This window comes from Rhynchophorus ferrugineus, unplaced genomic scaffold (genome assembly GCF_030347505.1).
Source record: "Rhynchophorus ferrugineus isolate W39M unplaced genomic scaffold, kcgeb_rfMv2 rfM3, whole genome shotgun sequence".
Lineage (NCBI taxonomy): Eukaryota > Metazoa > Arthropoda > Insecta > Coleoptera > Curculionidae > Rhynchophorus > Rhynchophorus ferrugineus.
In genome coordinates this window covers 53,471,699-53,488,865 of record NW_027472582.1, presented here as the reverse complement: position 1 = coordinate 53,488,865, position 17,167 = coordinate 53,471,699, and the positions used below count along the sequence as shown (strand labels likewise).

The 17,167-nt window shown below is 32.0% G+C and overlaps 1 protein-coding gene across 2 annotated transcripts in view; it reads left to right on the top strand.

The window, feature by feature from the left end:
* The window catches only part of LOC143193454 (acetylcholinesterase), a 104,303-nt gene that overhangs the window by 53,536 nt on the left and 33,600 nt on the right, over positions 1–17,167 (top strand). For both annotated transcript variants that reach the window (XM_076399669.1, XM_076399671.1), the window contains exon 2: positions 15,553–15,632. The gene's annotated coding sequence lies outside the window, so the exon portion shown is untranslated. The remainder of the gene's footprint in view (positions 1–15,552; positions 15,633–17,167) is intronic.

Sequence of the window (17,167 nt, the reverse complement as noted above, 5' to 3'; positions counted from 1 at the left end):
GATTATTCGAACGTATTTTATTTTTAAATTGCGTTATAATGTCAAATCGTGTTCCCGATAACACTCGAACTGTCATAATAATTAGTGTTTCCTTCGCGATCGAAACCACTCCACTCGGAAAACTGACCAATGAATTTACGGGTGGAAATTAGACAATGGCATCGACAAATCAACCGGAACGACTGACAGAGCCACGCGCACGTATTAGCAAACTCGGTCAAATTTAGCGGAAACGACTGGCTCTGCTGCTGCCGCTGCTGTTGCTGCTGCGTCGCCGGCAACGTGTGCCAACGGCAGGAGGAGACCGTCATCAGCCGCATTCCCTCCCCTGATTCGATTAAAGTTTGACTTTGCGCCATTTTCAGTCGACCAGAACAACGGTCAAAACGAGAGTCGAACTCCGAGACGGCTCTTGTTCATTTGACGATTACGACCTCTCTAATCAATGACATCCTTTGGGAAATACAGACCACGGAATTCTATTTAATCGGTATTAGAGGCTCTAATATAGTGTGTAACAAATTTTACGCAAGATGCAGATGTGAATTAAGATATCCCAAATTAAATAATGTAATATTAGGAGCTTGTATATTCTGATCATTTTTTCACTTTACAAAAGTATTTATTGAGAATAATGAGTAATACGTCATCAAGATATTTAATGTATTGACTTCCACAATTTGTAAATTTGTTTCAGAATCAGACAATATGTTCCTTCTCATCTTATTCTAGTTAAAAAGAGACACAATGCTATCTGATAAGTTCGTAAAATTGTAACATGTAACCGAACTAGCCTGTCAAAGTCGTCCGGTTGTCAAACGTATGCAAGATTCTTGAAAACAATAGTAATAAGAAGTTAGAACTCTAACCTATAAACTATTGTGGCACACCTATATAGATTATTATTGTATGTAGTAATATATAGTATTAATTAAATAATACCGTTTCGAATGAATGATTTTGGTTTGGCAGCCATCATCTTTGCGATCCATTTACGAATTTCTTTAGTATTCCATGTAAGAAGCCAGAAAGCGCTACGCTAATTCAAGCTTTTGCGGCAAAACTGCAAGTTTTTCTTTTTCACAACTCTTGCATTATGGGGCCATGTGTTTTCATTTCAAAGATGTTTTCATTTCAAATTACCCTTTCTTAGGGTAATACGTCATTCAATTTGCTTAATTTACATTTGTCGGCATAGGCCATAAAATATTAATTCAGTTTTAGCAGCTCGTGTCCCACCATATATTCAAGAAGACTTTATGGCCAGTAATTTATTGTTGCTATGGATGACAATGAATGAATTCATGACCGCTTACGCTTAGGATTGTTATATTAGATCCATATACCAGATATTTTCGGTCACAGTACGATACTGAAAATCTATCTACTCTTTTTTCCTATCAAGCAATGACATCGCTATATAGAAGCAGTTCGAAATGGTTTCACTTTCATTTTCCCTCCTTTTGAATCCTTCTAATCGTATGTAAACGACTGGAAATAGTTAATTCATCAGCTTTTTGTTTCTTTGTTCTTTGGGAATTTGAAATAAATTTTACGAACTATTTCAAAGTTACCACTTTTAAATTGTTGAACGCCAAACCGACAATTAGGATATGATGGAGCAGCATCACCATAAGATTCAATAATAATTCGATGAGTTTCGGTAGCTGTTGTACATATAAAAAATGTAATGAATATTACAAATTAAATTTTAAGCGTTCCATGATTCGTATATATATATATATATATATATATATATATATATATATATATATATATATATATATATATATTCGTAACTCAATAATTCTAAATAAAAAATTGTTATTTTGTATTATAGGTTTTTTGTTATATATGATCAAAATATATGCAACACCTAAAATAATTAAATTTTAATAATTGTGTTGTCTAGACTTCCATAAGCTTTCGAAGTGAAAATACGTTATTTTGTAGATTTAGGTAAAGTACAACTTGGATCTTTCTTTGTTTCATTCGATAAATATATGAAGATTTTCAATAATGCCAGATCAATTTTAAAATCAAATAGAACATTGTGCGTGGTATTAATGAAATATTATTTTTATTTGAAAGGCCCATGAACTGAACGCTTCAAATGTCTGCCTCAGTTTTTCGTAGTGGTATAAATCCAAATTGCCATATTTTGTATACTCTGCATCATAGATTCTGTTGAATTACACTAGCTTCATTAATACAGTCATCAGTCGATTACAATATAACTACCACATTACAAAAACCCCATATGGAAAATATTGTGTAGCTAATTCACACGATCTTGCTGGCTAATTCATGTCACCTATATGAGATATATAAGAATGCACACAAATCGTTCTTACAGAATGTCCATCATTGCAACATATCGCTCAATTTGAACTAATAGAAATCTGCAAAGAAGGCAATTGAAGGTGATGACCTTATCAATGATGCTTTCAAAATAGTACGGTTCGGCCCAAAAAATGTACTAAATATTTTTTTTTTGGATACATCGCCTCCTAGTATAGATTGGTATTGTCCCATATACAATTATTCTTGTTAACATAAACATACATTGCATTTGCTTGTAAAATGGGCGTCACACGCACGAACAAACTCTTATTTTGATAACAAACTTTTATCATTTGGGCATACTGCTCAATCTTGTAACAATCTAATAACTAACTGTAGAGTGATTGGACATCAATGTTTAAATTTTATAAAAATATTTTATACTAACAATCCACATTCACAAGACGATTTAATCATTTTAAATAATACTTGTTATATTTGAGATACATTTTCTCAAATGTTGTATCCAAGATATTTAAAATGATACGAAAACGTTTTGAAATGGAAATAATTTACGTGTCAATACAACAATGTTATTCTGAAAATAATATATTATTATTATAGTTTCTTGTTGAAAAATCAGCATTTTCAGTATAATTAAATTAAACTATAAGCGTATAAATTAATTAATTAAAGGATTTACAACAGATGGTGTTACTGTGTATAAAATAGCATACGTGTTATTTCATCGTACATTTCATAAGAACAAAACCTTTTTTCGGTACGTTGGGAATGTAATGTTTTTTTACTAGCTTCGACGTTTGTTATGTTGGTGGTTGTTGTTTAAATGTTGGTTTAAAAATGGTGACTTTGATACTTTGGGATCAGCTTGGTGTAATATACGATGAGTTGCCTAAACTTAATAAAACCATAAATAGGAATTGGTATCGACTACAACTGATGTGATTTCAACAGACACAACTTAGCATAACAACGCTCGATAACAGCTTGCTAAATCGGTGAAAACACACTTGGAAACATTAAAACCGTAAGTTGCCGTATTCTCCAGACCTTGCTCCTTCTAATTACTACTTGTTCCGATATATGGGTAGTGATCTGGCTGAGCAGCTTCGCTTCTTATGAAGATGTCAAAAATGTATCGATTTGTGAATAGTCTTAAAAGATTCGCCTTTTTTAACATGGAATCCGCTATCGATGGAAAATACTTTGAATAAAATAAATTATATCTATTTTTCGCAATAAAACATTTTTTAGACTAAATATAATATATTTAAACTTGTAATTTTATTTTTAATCTATGTTAAACCAATACAAAAAGATTCGCAAGCTAACAATACTTTTCTTCCTTTCCTTTCCATAAAATATCTGTAGTTTCATGTACAAAAATCGGCCAAGCAACAGTTCACGTTCGCCAGCTAATTAAAATCGTCCGAAAAACATTTCCCATCCCCCGCCCTTTCTTTTAATTTAACTGGAAGCCAGGGGAAAATTTATGAAAATATCGCACCGCAGGTACGATCCTAATCTGGTCGCTCTGCATACCATTAACCTTGTTTCTCCGCTGAAATTTATAAAATCCAGTGGGCTGTGTGCGTGTCTGGCACGACGGACCGTCTCGACGACGTTCATTTGTCTTCCGCCCAGCCGGAAGCTCTTCCCCGGGATCGAACCGCGGATATACGACGCAGATCACGCTATTCACATCGGACGACAAGGTATCAACAGTGGTTTTGTGGTCGACACGCGGAAGGGTGAGGTGTTTTTGCTTGAGTCGAAGAAGTAGAAAATAAAGTTTCGTTTGAAATATTGATGTTAGACCAAATTGATTGGTGTTGAATAATTTTTAAACTCAATCATTCTAAATTTTTTATTAATCTTAAATTTATGGAAGGATGCCTTCTTCGTGTTTATATATAAGGAATTTATGGATTATAAAAAAGCCGAACGGCTATGAATCAAGATCGTTATCGAAAGAGGAGAAATCTAGTGCCTTTGCTGTAATGTATTTCAATTATTCTCGGAACGGTCTGACTGAACACAGCTGAAATAAAACAATAGCTCAAATCACCTCTACAAATGTACACACCGGTGAATAGCGAGCATCCTAAAGAGGTTCAGAGATAAAGAAGGACTTTCAAGGAACGAAAAGCACCAGGCTACGATCTTACCAAAGCAAATTTCTAGAAGCATCTACCGCACAGTGGAATCATGAGCCTAATCAAAATCTTCAATTTAAGTTCGAATTTTCTCCAGGACAATGGAAAATTTTCCAACTTGTAAAGTTACTTAAACTAGACAAACTACCACAGGGAAATATAGCGGATAGACTTATAAACTTTCTAACAGTAATTAATAAACTAATGGATAAAATAATTCTAAATAGATTGAAGGAGTGCCTAAACAACATAATCGTCGAGAGGATAATTGAACAAGTACATTGCACTATAGATGTTATCAGCCTGGAAAATGGGCTGTACTGCTCTGCGGCCTTTTAAGACATAATTCAAACTTTTGACGTATAGACTGGCATCCAAAACATTTCCACATACAGTATATCACACAGTCTCATCCCACCTCAATTAAAGATTAAGTATAAGCTTCATAATTAAGTATAATTACGAATACTTTGCTTGTCCCACAGTTTAGCGTACTAAGGACCTGATTTACACCGCAGATATTCCAACCAGTGAAGGCACCTTTCAGAGCATTCTGGCCTAAAAACTGCTTTGTTCGTAATCCAATGCCATCTAAATCAAATCAAGAGATGGTTGAACCAATGGAGAATAAAGACAAACTAAACCAACTCATATGTTCATGAAATCCTATGAAGATATCCCACAAGTGGAACATGCCAAATACTTGGACCTTTACTTTGATCGTTAACTTGGTAGTACATCTGGACGAAATGTAAACAACTCGACAGCAGGCTCCGTAGTGTGAATTAGTCAACTAGAGAATTAACTAAGCATTATGGCATTCAAACATCCCATTTAAGCAATGAGAGCAAAGTGAAGGTATACAAATCCATTATGAAACTAATCTAGGCATATGACATTCAACTATGAAGCACTGCAATCAACAGCAATATTGAAATATAGGAAAGGTTCCAGAGAAAGGTTTTTAGTAATGTGTTCAATATACAAAATACAAACGAACTGATATTGGGCCAGTGCAGAATATAAGGACAGCAGGTGGAGGTCAAGAGATACGGCATGAAGGAATGCATTTAAGATATAGATGTGAACAGAAAAAAAAAGGGAATATATTTAAAAGGAAAAACGCTAAACGCTCTTAAATCCGTTGGAGCATTCATTGTTCGAGTTGAACCTTTGATCTAGTATATAAACTACTAACTAGTCTGGAAGCACATAGGGAAATTCGGAAGCAAATGTACGAGATTTTATGTTAAGATTTAAAGTCAAGCAGTCATAGAGTACAGTCCAATCTTACCATAGAATAGGTAGTTTTATAACCCCATTAACAGTCTTCCTTTATTTAGTTGGATTCATAGACTGAGTCATATTATTGAATTTATGAATTATGAATAAGAAAATATTGTATCTATTTTAAATTTGCCTACTAGTTTTTTTTTGTATTAGTATATTTTTATGAATATTATTGTATATATTTTATATGTATCATGATTATATTAGAAGTGGATAGGTATCCGCTATAACAAGTCAATTGAAAAGTCCCCGGCGTACCATAGTAAAACACATTTTCTTTGGCAAAATTAGTTTTTTTGTTCAACATAATTCCCTTCAAGGGTGATACACTGATTATAGCTACCCTCCAACTTTTCGATACCATTTTGTAGTACGATTTGTCCTTTGCTTCAAAATAGGCCTCAGTTTCGGCGATCACCTCTTCATTCGCTTCACTTCACACTTCACTCGCTGGGGGGCAGATATGGAGAACACGTTGAATGAGAAAGCAATTGGAAGCCCAATTCGTGGATTTTTGCCATCGTTTTCACTGACTTGTGACACGGTGCATTGTCTTGGTGAAGCAGCACTTTCTTTTTCTTCAAATGCGTCCGTTTTTCGACGATTACGTCCTTCAAGCAGTCCAATAACGCTATGAAATAGGCTCTGTTGATGGTCCTTCCTTTTTCAAGGTAGTCAATGAAAATTATTCCATGCGCATCCCAAAATACAGACGCCATAACCGTGCCAGCCGACTGTTGCGTTTTCCCACGCTTCGGAGCGGATTCATCGTGTGCAGTCCATTGTCCCATATCGACGCAAACACTCAGGTTTATAACGCTTGATCATCTTCAAACACTGCTCCGAATCATCAACTCGTCGTTGTTTTTGATCAAAAGTGAGCTCGCGCTTCCCCCAGTTTGCACAGAGCTTTCTCATACCCAAATATTCGTGAATGACATGATGTACACGTTCAGATAATATTTTTATGGTATCTGTTATTTCATTCAATTTCAATTTCAAAATCATTTTGTGGATTTTTTTAATGTTTTCGTCGGTAATAACCTCTTTTGGGCGTCCACTGCATTTCACCAGGTCTAAACTTAGCATAGCAATCCTTGATGGTTGAATTTTTTGAGGCAATGTCGGGAAACTCGGCATAAAGCCAAGTTTTTACTTCAACTGTAGTTTTCCCTTCAAAAACCAATATATTATCAAAACTCGAAATTCCTTTTTCTCATTTTTTTTAAATAACAAAAGTTGCTTCACTCAAAATGCTATAATTCACAAACTAATAATCCGACAGCTATCAAATTTAAACATTCATCTTTTGAGGGTTAAGGCTAACTAAAAAACATATGGATTTAATTCTAGTAGCGCCATCTAGGTGTCAGACCGGGGACTTTTCAATTGACCTGTTATTACATTACTTTATTCAAATTTAAAATTTATGTTTAATAAACTTTTGAAACTAAGTATATTTTTATTGAGGCGGAACACTGGGCTGGTATATTTATTTCATTTTGACAATGTAAATCTAATAAGCTTTAGATGTCTCGTCAGACTAACTTTATTGTCTATGTAAGTGACATAGGACAGTCTGTAAATTAACATTGAAGTTATTATTGGTCGAAACAAGCTGTAATCGTAATGTCTGTTGTTCCGTAATTTGATCAGGTTGTTCAATAAGTTTTGTGTACATTAAGAAAAATATTTGTATGGTTTCAAACGTAATTTATCATTCAGTATAATCAGCCTGCACTTGTATGCTTGTTCCAATGATCTACTAATTTAAGGAATAAATCTGTTAAGACCGATTCTGTAAGATCTTCCATTATGTGTTTTACGAATTGTGAGGCTAATTATTTAGAGCTTTCTGGTACATATACACTTTGTCAAACATTGCATAATAGGATGCCTAGAGCTTCTAGTAAATCTCTATCATTCAATCGACGATACACCATATACTATATTTTAGTATTGATAAAATATAACTTGATATAATTATGTATACAGTTAATACTACTGTTACATTAGATTAATTGAGACAACATTAGTTTGATAACCAACCATCCTAAACCCAAGCTAGCAGTCCTAAAAACTATATTGGTATTAGGGAAACAACTTTTTTACTACTGTGTAACTATCAGTAGTCAAATATAAATAATATTATGTTTACATTTTTTCCATACACCATATACTCTACATTTGGTCCTCGCTAACTACTGGCTATTTGCAGACAAAATAATGTTCCGAGGAAAGAGGCTAGGTTCAAGTTAAATAAAGAAATGATGTTGAAAGATGTTGAGGCCCGTTTTGAAAATAGTAAGTGAAAACAGTATTGGGGACTAAAACTTAAAATATTAATAGACTAAAATAGTACAGTAAAATTAGAAGAGCATTAGACTAAGTATACAATTCTTTAAAAAGAGATACTTATTTTGATGAATGAAATTGAAGCTTTCCGAAAAGTTGTGCTTGTATTAGTTTATCTTGGGACTTAATTAATGTGTTAAAATAGTGATTTAAATTTCTAGGAGCAAGATCAACCCACTATGAGGTATGAATATGCCCTATAGCTTTTCAGACGCCACACAATTATTTTACAACACAATTATATGACAAAGTTTGATACAAACACTTGATATAGAAAATAATCAAAATCCAAAGCAATATATAGTAATATATCAACAGCCTATATACCTAATATACTATTCAAAAGCAAACAAAAGGATGAATTGAAGGATATATGTGGAGGAGTCGGTCAGAGGAGCCTGTAATTCTCTGACTTCTTTATGCCAATAATATTCCTAAATTGGGGGGAATTACAACAGTCATATTCGCGAATGATACAGCACTAGAAGAACCAACAAACAACTAAAGAAACTAAAAGCAACTCCAGGCAGCTGATCTTATAATAATAGATTGGCCCAAACAATGAAGAATGAAACTAAATGATCCCATATCTGTTCCTTTTAAATTTGCCAATAAAACACTATACAGCCCACCGATTTTGACCATAAATGGCAATAATTTGTAATATGAGAGAAGCGCTAAAAATTTAGATATGACAGTGGATGTCACATTGAAATGGAAAGAACATGTTAAAAAATTGATCGAACTGAAAATGAATATAGCTATATTAGCTTCTTCGAAAATAATCCAAAATGTCAGTATAACATCAAATTATAATAGCAAACTTGGAATGTAAGGAGTCTCAATTAATGGAGGAAAATTCAAATTTTTCAGAACAAAATATTGCGTAACACAGTTAGTGTACCTCGGTATGTACACAATGAAGATTAGCATTAGAACCTAGCGATATTCAAAGAAGAAATAAAATATTTACTGAGAAACATGAAGTTAGGCTACACCTCCAAAAACCATAAGAGTTCTGTAGCCGCCAGATTCATAAAGCATGTTTCGAAGCTTGAAGAGGATAAAAGATCGCGCGTGAAACGGGTGTAACCCGAGAAAACTGAACTCCAGTTTATGGTTGGATGAATTAGAATGTTTTTGAGCTCATACACATTAGAATATATTAGTGGTAGGTCTGAGGCACCAGTTTGAATATAGAATTAAACTTAAACAATAATTCAAAACTCTATTCTAAAAATTACAAAAACTTTTGAAACAATAGAGATCTAATCAGAACCTTTCTGAAATAAAATTTTTGAAATATTTAAGAGAAAATCACATGATATAGGTAAAGAATTACGTATTCGTTTTATTATGTATAACTCTAAAAACTGAATATTTCATTTTAAAATCTATAACAATCTGATCTAATTTAGTCACGCCATAGGAACTTGACTACAACTAGTAATAACTATAATTTAGCAATAAATAAAATAACCGTACCTTACAGACGGAATCCCAAGGTTAATTGATATTATCTAACTTTTTTCTTGTTGGGTGTTATCTTTGTGGCCATCTCGATATCACGAAAATGTTCTTTTTTATTAATGTACGTCGTAAAATTTACGAAATTATAGTGAGAAAAAAAACATATTACAAATGCGGAAAACGAAATTTTGATTTCCATTACTATCCATCATATATTTTAACGATAGCTCTTTGACATGCCACTGAAAAAAGGAACAAAAAACGAGTATATTATTCGTGCTTTCGTTTGGTAAAAATATGTGATATTGTTCAGAAATTAATTTAATTTTCGTGAATAGGTGTTACTGGTTTTTATATAACAAAAAAAGCACCATTGACATTTTAACAAGGGAAATGCATATTGTTAAGAGGTTATTTTTATATAATAACACGTACATATTATTATAACCAGTCATATAATTAATTTTATTATTAATATTATTCATGTTATATGTTAATTTATTTTGTTTTCTATACAGTTATTTTCAGGTTTGTTTTTTCTTGTTGGGTGTTATCTTTCTGGCCATCTCGATATCACGAAAAGCTTCTTTTTAATTAATGTACGTCGTAAAATTTACGAAATTATAGTGAGAAAAAAAAACATATTACAAATGCGGAAAACGAAATTTTGATTTCCATTACTATCCATCATATATTTTAACGATAGCTCTTTGACATGCCACTGAAAAAAGGAACAAAAAACGAGTATATTATTCGTGCTTTCGTTTGGTAAAAATATGTGATATTGTTCAGAAATTAATTTAATTTTCGTGAATAGGTGTTACTGGTTTTTATATAACAAAAAAAGCACCATTGACATTTTAACAAGGGAAATGCATATTGTTAAGAGGTTATTTTTATATAATAACACGTACATATTATTATAACCAGTCATATAATTAATTTTATTATTAATATTATTCATGTTATATGTTAATTTATTTTGTTTTCTATACAGTTATTTTCAGGTTTGTTTTTTCTTGTTGGGTGTTATCTTTCTGGCCATCTCGATATCACGAAAAGCTTCTTTTTAATTAATGTACGTCGTAAAATTTACGAAATTATAGTGAGAAAAAAAACATATTACAAATGCGGAAAATGAAATTTTGATTTCCATTACTATCCATCATATATTTTAACGATAGCTCTTTGATATGCAACTGAAAAAAAGGAACAAAAAAGGAGTATATTATTCGTGCTTTCGTTTGGTGAAAATATCTGATATTGTTCAGAAATTAATTTAATTTTCGTCAATAGGTGTTACTGGTTTTTATATAACAAAAAAAGCACCATTGACATTTTAGCAAGGAAATTGCACATTGTTAAAAGGTTATTTTATTTTTATATAATAGCACGTATATATTATTATAACCAGTCATATAATTAATTTTATTATTAATATTATTCATGTTATATGTTAATTTATTTTGTTTTCTATACAGTTATTTTCAGGTTTGTTAATATAATTATGTATTTTCATCAACCGAATTAAAAAATCACAATTAAATCTAGTAACTTTATCTTCAAAAAAACTTAATTTGACGCCTCTTGTGAAAGCATCCTATTGGTAAAGATATCAAACCTGGATATAATCCATAAGATAAATATATGTGTTGTAACTTTTGTTTAACTATATTATGTTATCTCCACCCTAAATCGTCCATATGTTATTATGCATATTCCACATTCATACTCTTCGCAAATTCATGAATTCATAAAAAAATAATCAAATCCAGATCTTGATTTGTCTCTAGAGAAGTCACTTTTAAGGTCAAGGTTACAATGGAATCCTCTGTAGAATATGATTTAATTATTTGAGATATTGAGACATTCATTTATTGAGAAAATTAAAACAAATAACAAAAACTGAAACTAATAATAAATTTTCTTTATCATATTCACTCTTCGTAACTTCTTCGTACAAAGTTTATTACAAATATAATTGGTTTGTAGAAGTTGGTTTGATATCAAATTGCGTGCAAGCAAATATCGAGTGTTACTGCTAAAAATAGTCAAATATATTGGACCTTTTTAATAATTTCTGAAGTTGTCCTAAAATAGAACATTTGGACCTAAAATAGCAAAGTATATTGATCATGTAACGTATTTGTGATGTAATTTATAATTCATGTGTCTATGGGCCATAATGTGGGCTTATAATATATAACATTTCTATGTTTCTTAAATTCAAAACTAAAAATAAATAATATGCTAAGTCTTGGCATAAGTCATAATTGTATTATTGTAATATATAAGAAGAAAAAGTATGGTCTTCTTTCTATCAGATTCGTATTTGAATTAATTAAAGAATAGCTTGATCATTTATAGACCAGAAGAAGATTCTATTTGTGAATGCTATTGACAATATGTTTGAAATATAGAAAATATTACAACTTTTTATGGACACTACTTTGTGTTATAGAATATTCAGTTATGTTTTCAAACATAAGCGCGAATAAAAGATGATGCTCTCATCACTACATCTGTAAATTCGATGTATTTAATTTAATGTACCATAGCGAATTGCAAAAGAACTGCAGCTGAAGCATGAATAATGATAATCTATAATAAGCTATTTACCACCGGTTTAAAGCTTTGAGAATGATTCGAAAAGACGGCCATTCAAAAACATATAAATTAAAGCCACATTTTTGCCGTCATGTCAGTAACTGTTCCAACGGAAATAAAGGAGTTTTGCATTACATAGTTGCTGGAGACATTTTATTCACTTAAACAATTCCATGTGGAAACACAACTTAATATTTATGGGGAGAAGATCTTATCTCTTGTCTATAGGAGTACGGTATCGAACTCCACTCTGCTGCTGCACATTAAAAGGAAATGGCCCTTTTATCAAGAAAATAATGACAAACTAAACTTGGAGACCAACAATAACAAGCTCTTTAGAGTTAAAACGGATTTCTTCTCCTCTTTTCACGTTTCTTCGTCGCAATGGTCGCTATCGTTTACTTCAGTCTACCATATACTGGACGACTGTCCACGAATCACTCAGCTTAGAGCTATATATAGGCTGTTTAACTTTAGGAATTACTTAACAGGAGAAAGTACAGACAGATCCTTTGGGATTTCTACGAGAAATAGTTTATCTTTATAGAGTCTGGCCTATTCTGAGATAGGTGTCGTTGACCAAATCTCCATTCCTACTCCCTACTTTCTCATGGTTGTGTCTGTTGATCTAAATCTGTGTCCATTTTTAAATTGTATATATAGTATTTACACTTTTAATCCCCCCTGTCTGTCTTATTATTTTTGTATTATTTATTATTTTATATGCATATATCTGTCCCCGTCCACTTTATATCACCAGCGCATTGACCAAAAAAATCGATACTCAAAAACCCTGCATATTCCTATCGAACTTTTTTCATTCCAACCCTATTTTTCACCAAAAAAAAATGTTTATAGCCGGAGGGAAAAATATCAAAATACAAGACAAACCTTAGGTTTTTAATATCAATATTTTACCATGAAACTTAGGGTATGATATTCTATTTGACAACTATCGATATATTATTGAAAAAAAAATATATCGTATAAGAAATATCAGTATATCGATATATTTCGGCATGCCCACTCTGACAGATACCAGATACATGTATCGGAAAGTCTTTACCGATTTTTTTCCGAAAAAACTACATAATTTTCAAGAAAATTAAATAATTTATTTGTTCAAAATATTGGCCATTTGATGCTATATATCTTGCCCATGTTTCAAGCAATTTACGATTGCCATACCAAAAAAAAACTGTTTATAAACTGTTATTATGTAAATTATTCATCGAGCAATGTTCTGACTAAGCAATCTTCGAAATTGGCGTGTAGCTCTGCAATGCGAAAAGTTGTTAGTCGAATGGAGCAAGGTCTGGAGAGTACGGCGGGTGAAATAATATGTCCCATCCAAGTGCTTTCAAATCTTCCTTGACCGGTTTTGTTTTATGAGATGCAGGTGAGACACGTGATAACCCTGACGTCACGTTTAATTGACCAATAAAATTTAAATTTTTGAAATAAGTTTATTAAATAGAATTCAATGAATCAAATAAATATAATCAGGAAAAATAAATATATCTATAAAATATAAATATTATATATATAAAATCATAAACAAAGAACTTTACTCAAAAGTATATAGCGCACCTTATCATTTGTAATATTCTATCTGGAAAAACATTATGTACTGTACAATTAAAAGGTTTTGAATTTAAATTTTTTAAAGATATTTGAGAAAAATATGTTATATTATCGACGAGACAATATCGCGGGATAAAATATAAGAGATAGATCAAATACCCACTGACAATATTATAAAACAATTTTCTGGGGCATAAGATATTGCCTTGACCCATTTATTCATATAGGAAAATCTGGAATTGAAGTTAAGAGTCATACCCTGTTAGTAGAGAATATAAATTATCTAAAGAGCCTTCTTGTTCATCCTCTTTCAATACAACATTATTTCAACAACATACATTTCCTAAAGGCGAATAAGATGAATAATGATATGAAGATGATAGAAACATACTAGCCGAAGGATGAGCTCTAATAGATCCAAAAGTAATTCCAAACTATCTTGATTAAGTCCATAATTAAGCCCGAAGCCAATATATTTGTCCATATACTTTTTTGGATAATTACACTTTTTTTAATAATATGAAAGCCTCAAGGTAGTTATTAATTTGATAACGATTTAACAAATTTGTTGTTACTATTTGTTATGTATATATATATATATATATATATATATATATATATATATATATAAACTTACCCCAACTTACAACAAAAAAACATGCTGTAACGATCATAAGTTTCTCTAGTACTTAATGCAATCGGTTTGGGATTTTTAACATTATCAACCATTTTTAATGATAGCCAAATACTTCTTCGAACGAAAACTATACTACATTTCTTTACAATCTGTACATCCGGGTACACTTTTTATATCGAGCACTCTTCTTTATGTCGGCCATACTTAAAATGGCGTTAAAAAAACAACAAACGTAATATAGAAATGAAATGAGCCAATCAGATACCGTCGCGGCTCTTGGCATGGCGATTAAAGCAAGTAATAAGTTAAAAGTAGCGACATCTAGATGTTGAACGTCTAGATTGGTCGTGGAAACATTTCCCAAATAATTTAATTTTCAAAATTAAATCTCGGTTTCTCTGTGTGTATAGCTTTTAGAAAAACCGATAATGACTTTACGGTACACTTGGTAAAAAAAAATTATTGAAATCAAAAATATTTTTAAAAAATTCCTGGAACCTTCCATGTTGGAAGTTAATACGCACACAAAAATTCATCAAAATCAGTCCAACGGTTAAAGAGTTTGCTAAAGTATTGCTTATGTGGAAAGAAGAAATAAATATGCAAAGATTAAAATTAGAAAATAGGTAATGGATGAGAAACTAAATTAGGGCGTGAGCTTTGTAAGGGCCGATTTGTACTGTGGGCTGTCATAGAAACGTAAACCGTTACCTCAAAGTTTACCCCGTGACAACGGGAAATTCAGATCTTAACCTTGCCGGACAAAATTAACCTGGCAAATGGCGCTCCTCCCCTGCGCCGACACGGCGTTAAATCAATTCGGAGTCAATTTGCATTCTTGAAAAAGAAGACCTTGTCGGCGTCATATCGATTCCATTTGTGTTTTATTCAAAAGTTATGAGCTATTTCCGTGATACGGTCCGAGCCGGGGCTGACAGTTTGTGCTCTCGACTGTTTTATTTTTAAATACGACCGACCAATTCGCCACTTGTTGTTGCGTTGAATAAAAAAATAACACAACGCGGAAGGGAGATGACTAATGAGATAACCGGAGATGTGTCAGGGGAGGCTAATGTGGCAGGTGGGAGACGGTTGGGGACGCGGGTTTACGAAAAAAATCTAATTTTTTCGACTTTTTGTCTGTTTCAGGTGATCCGGCTTGGCTTCGGGGTACCTTTAGCGAAGTAGTAAAATGCCCCAGTTGTCTGGAATTTGTTGACAGTTATTAAGTAAGTATAAGATTGTGAATTTGTCATTAAAGATCGTATATTAAAATTAAGATGTATTATTACAGAAACAACTAGTTTGTTTACTTCATTAAATTATATGTATTATATAAGTGTAATATATTATGTGCTTGGGTGTATTTTGATAATTTTTTGACCATAAAAAGGCATTTATTGAGAAAACTTGGTACTATATATATTTAATAAAAATATTTTCCAACATTTTCTGCAAGTTTTTCCTATATTTATGATAACATGGTGATACCACATCGAAAGAACGAGGTTTGGTTTGACAACGGCTCCCTTATCGATCCATTTATGGCGTTTTTTTTTCAGCATTTTGAAACAAAGCCATGCTGCAACTGAACATCTGATACATGTAATATAATATATTATCAAAAGCAGCTATGTTGGATAACTAGACTAGGTACGTCAGGACTTCCCATTCGAATTGCAATAGTGCAGGTGCTTTTAACCATAACTTATCATGCTATGTATAAACAAGCATTTTCAAGATGATTATTTTGGGCCTGTTAATAGCAACTAACTGCTGGTCTTTTTGCACTAATGTATAATTCGATTTTAACACCTCATAATATATTAGACAACTAGACCACCACACTACGCTACCTACACCCACCTACATGACTGTCCTGGATTAACCTATGAGTTTTGGGCTTGGGGTTATGTTAGTAAAAATCTTAGTATCACACTAGGTTACAGAAAACTCTTTTGCTGCCTAACAAGCAATAAAACCGCTATGTTGTGATAGCTTCAAATGGAATTTTCAGTCAATGCCTGTGGTAATAATTATTCTTTTTATTTATTCTTTTTCATAGTATATGAATGTCTGGAAATTAATTAACTGCTATCACGTCCGAAAATTTTTGAAAGCCTGAGCTGGATTTTCGTCCAATAGTTCTCGAAATTCATTGTCTTCTTGAACTTTTTGGTTCCTCCAGACGATATATTGAAATCAAAGTATCTACTTTTATATCTTTGAAACCAAAACCAAGAGCTTCTTTGGTGTCCGCAATAGAAATAACAGAAATCGCTAATAAAACTTCGTGTTTTAAATGATCAGCGTCTGTATACACTAACTATCTCAATAAAACAAGAGAAACTATTATGAATATGTTATTAAACTATTGTATGTATAGTAAAGTCAAAGCTATTAAATCAAATATGTTTTACATTCATCAATAGACTTCGTTAATTAAAATACATATATACATCTAATAGTTACTGCTTAATATAATGAAAGTTTTTTCCTTTTAAATCGTAAACAAAGCACATTTGTCGTTTTGATAATAACTAATATTAAGTATAATAAAAAATTATAGAAATAATTTTATAAGTATACCAAAAATCATACAATTTTTGAAACGATTCAATTTCGGTTTAAAAGGAATTATAAGGAACGATTTCCGACGAACACAATGGGTCCTGAGTTTTATTCAAATCTTCGTCGAGTGTTAAAATAGTGGAAGCAGCTATTTTAAGTTATCTTTGAATTTTTGTAGTTGTTTAAAGCAAGA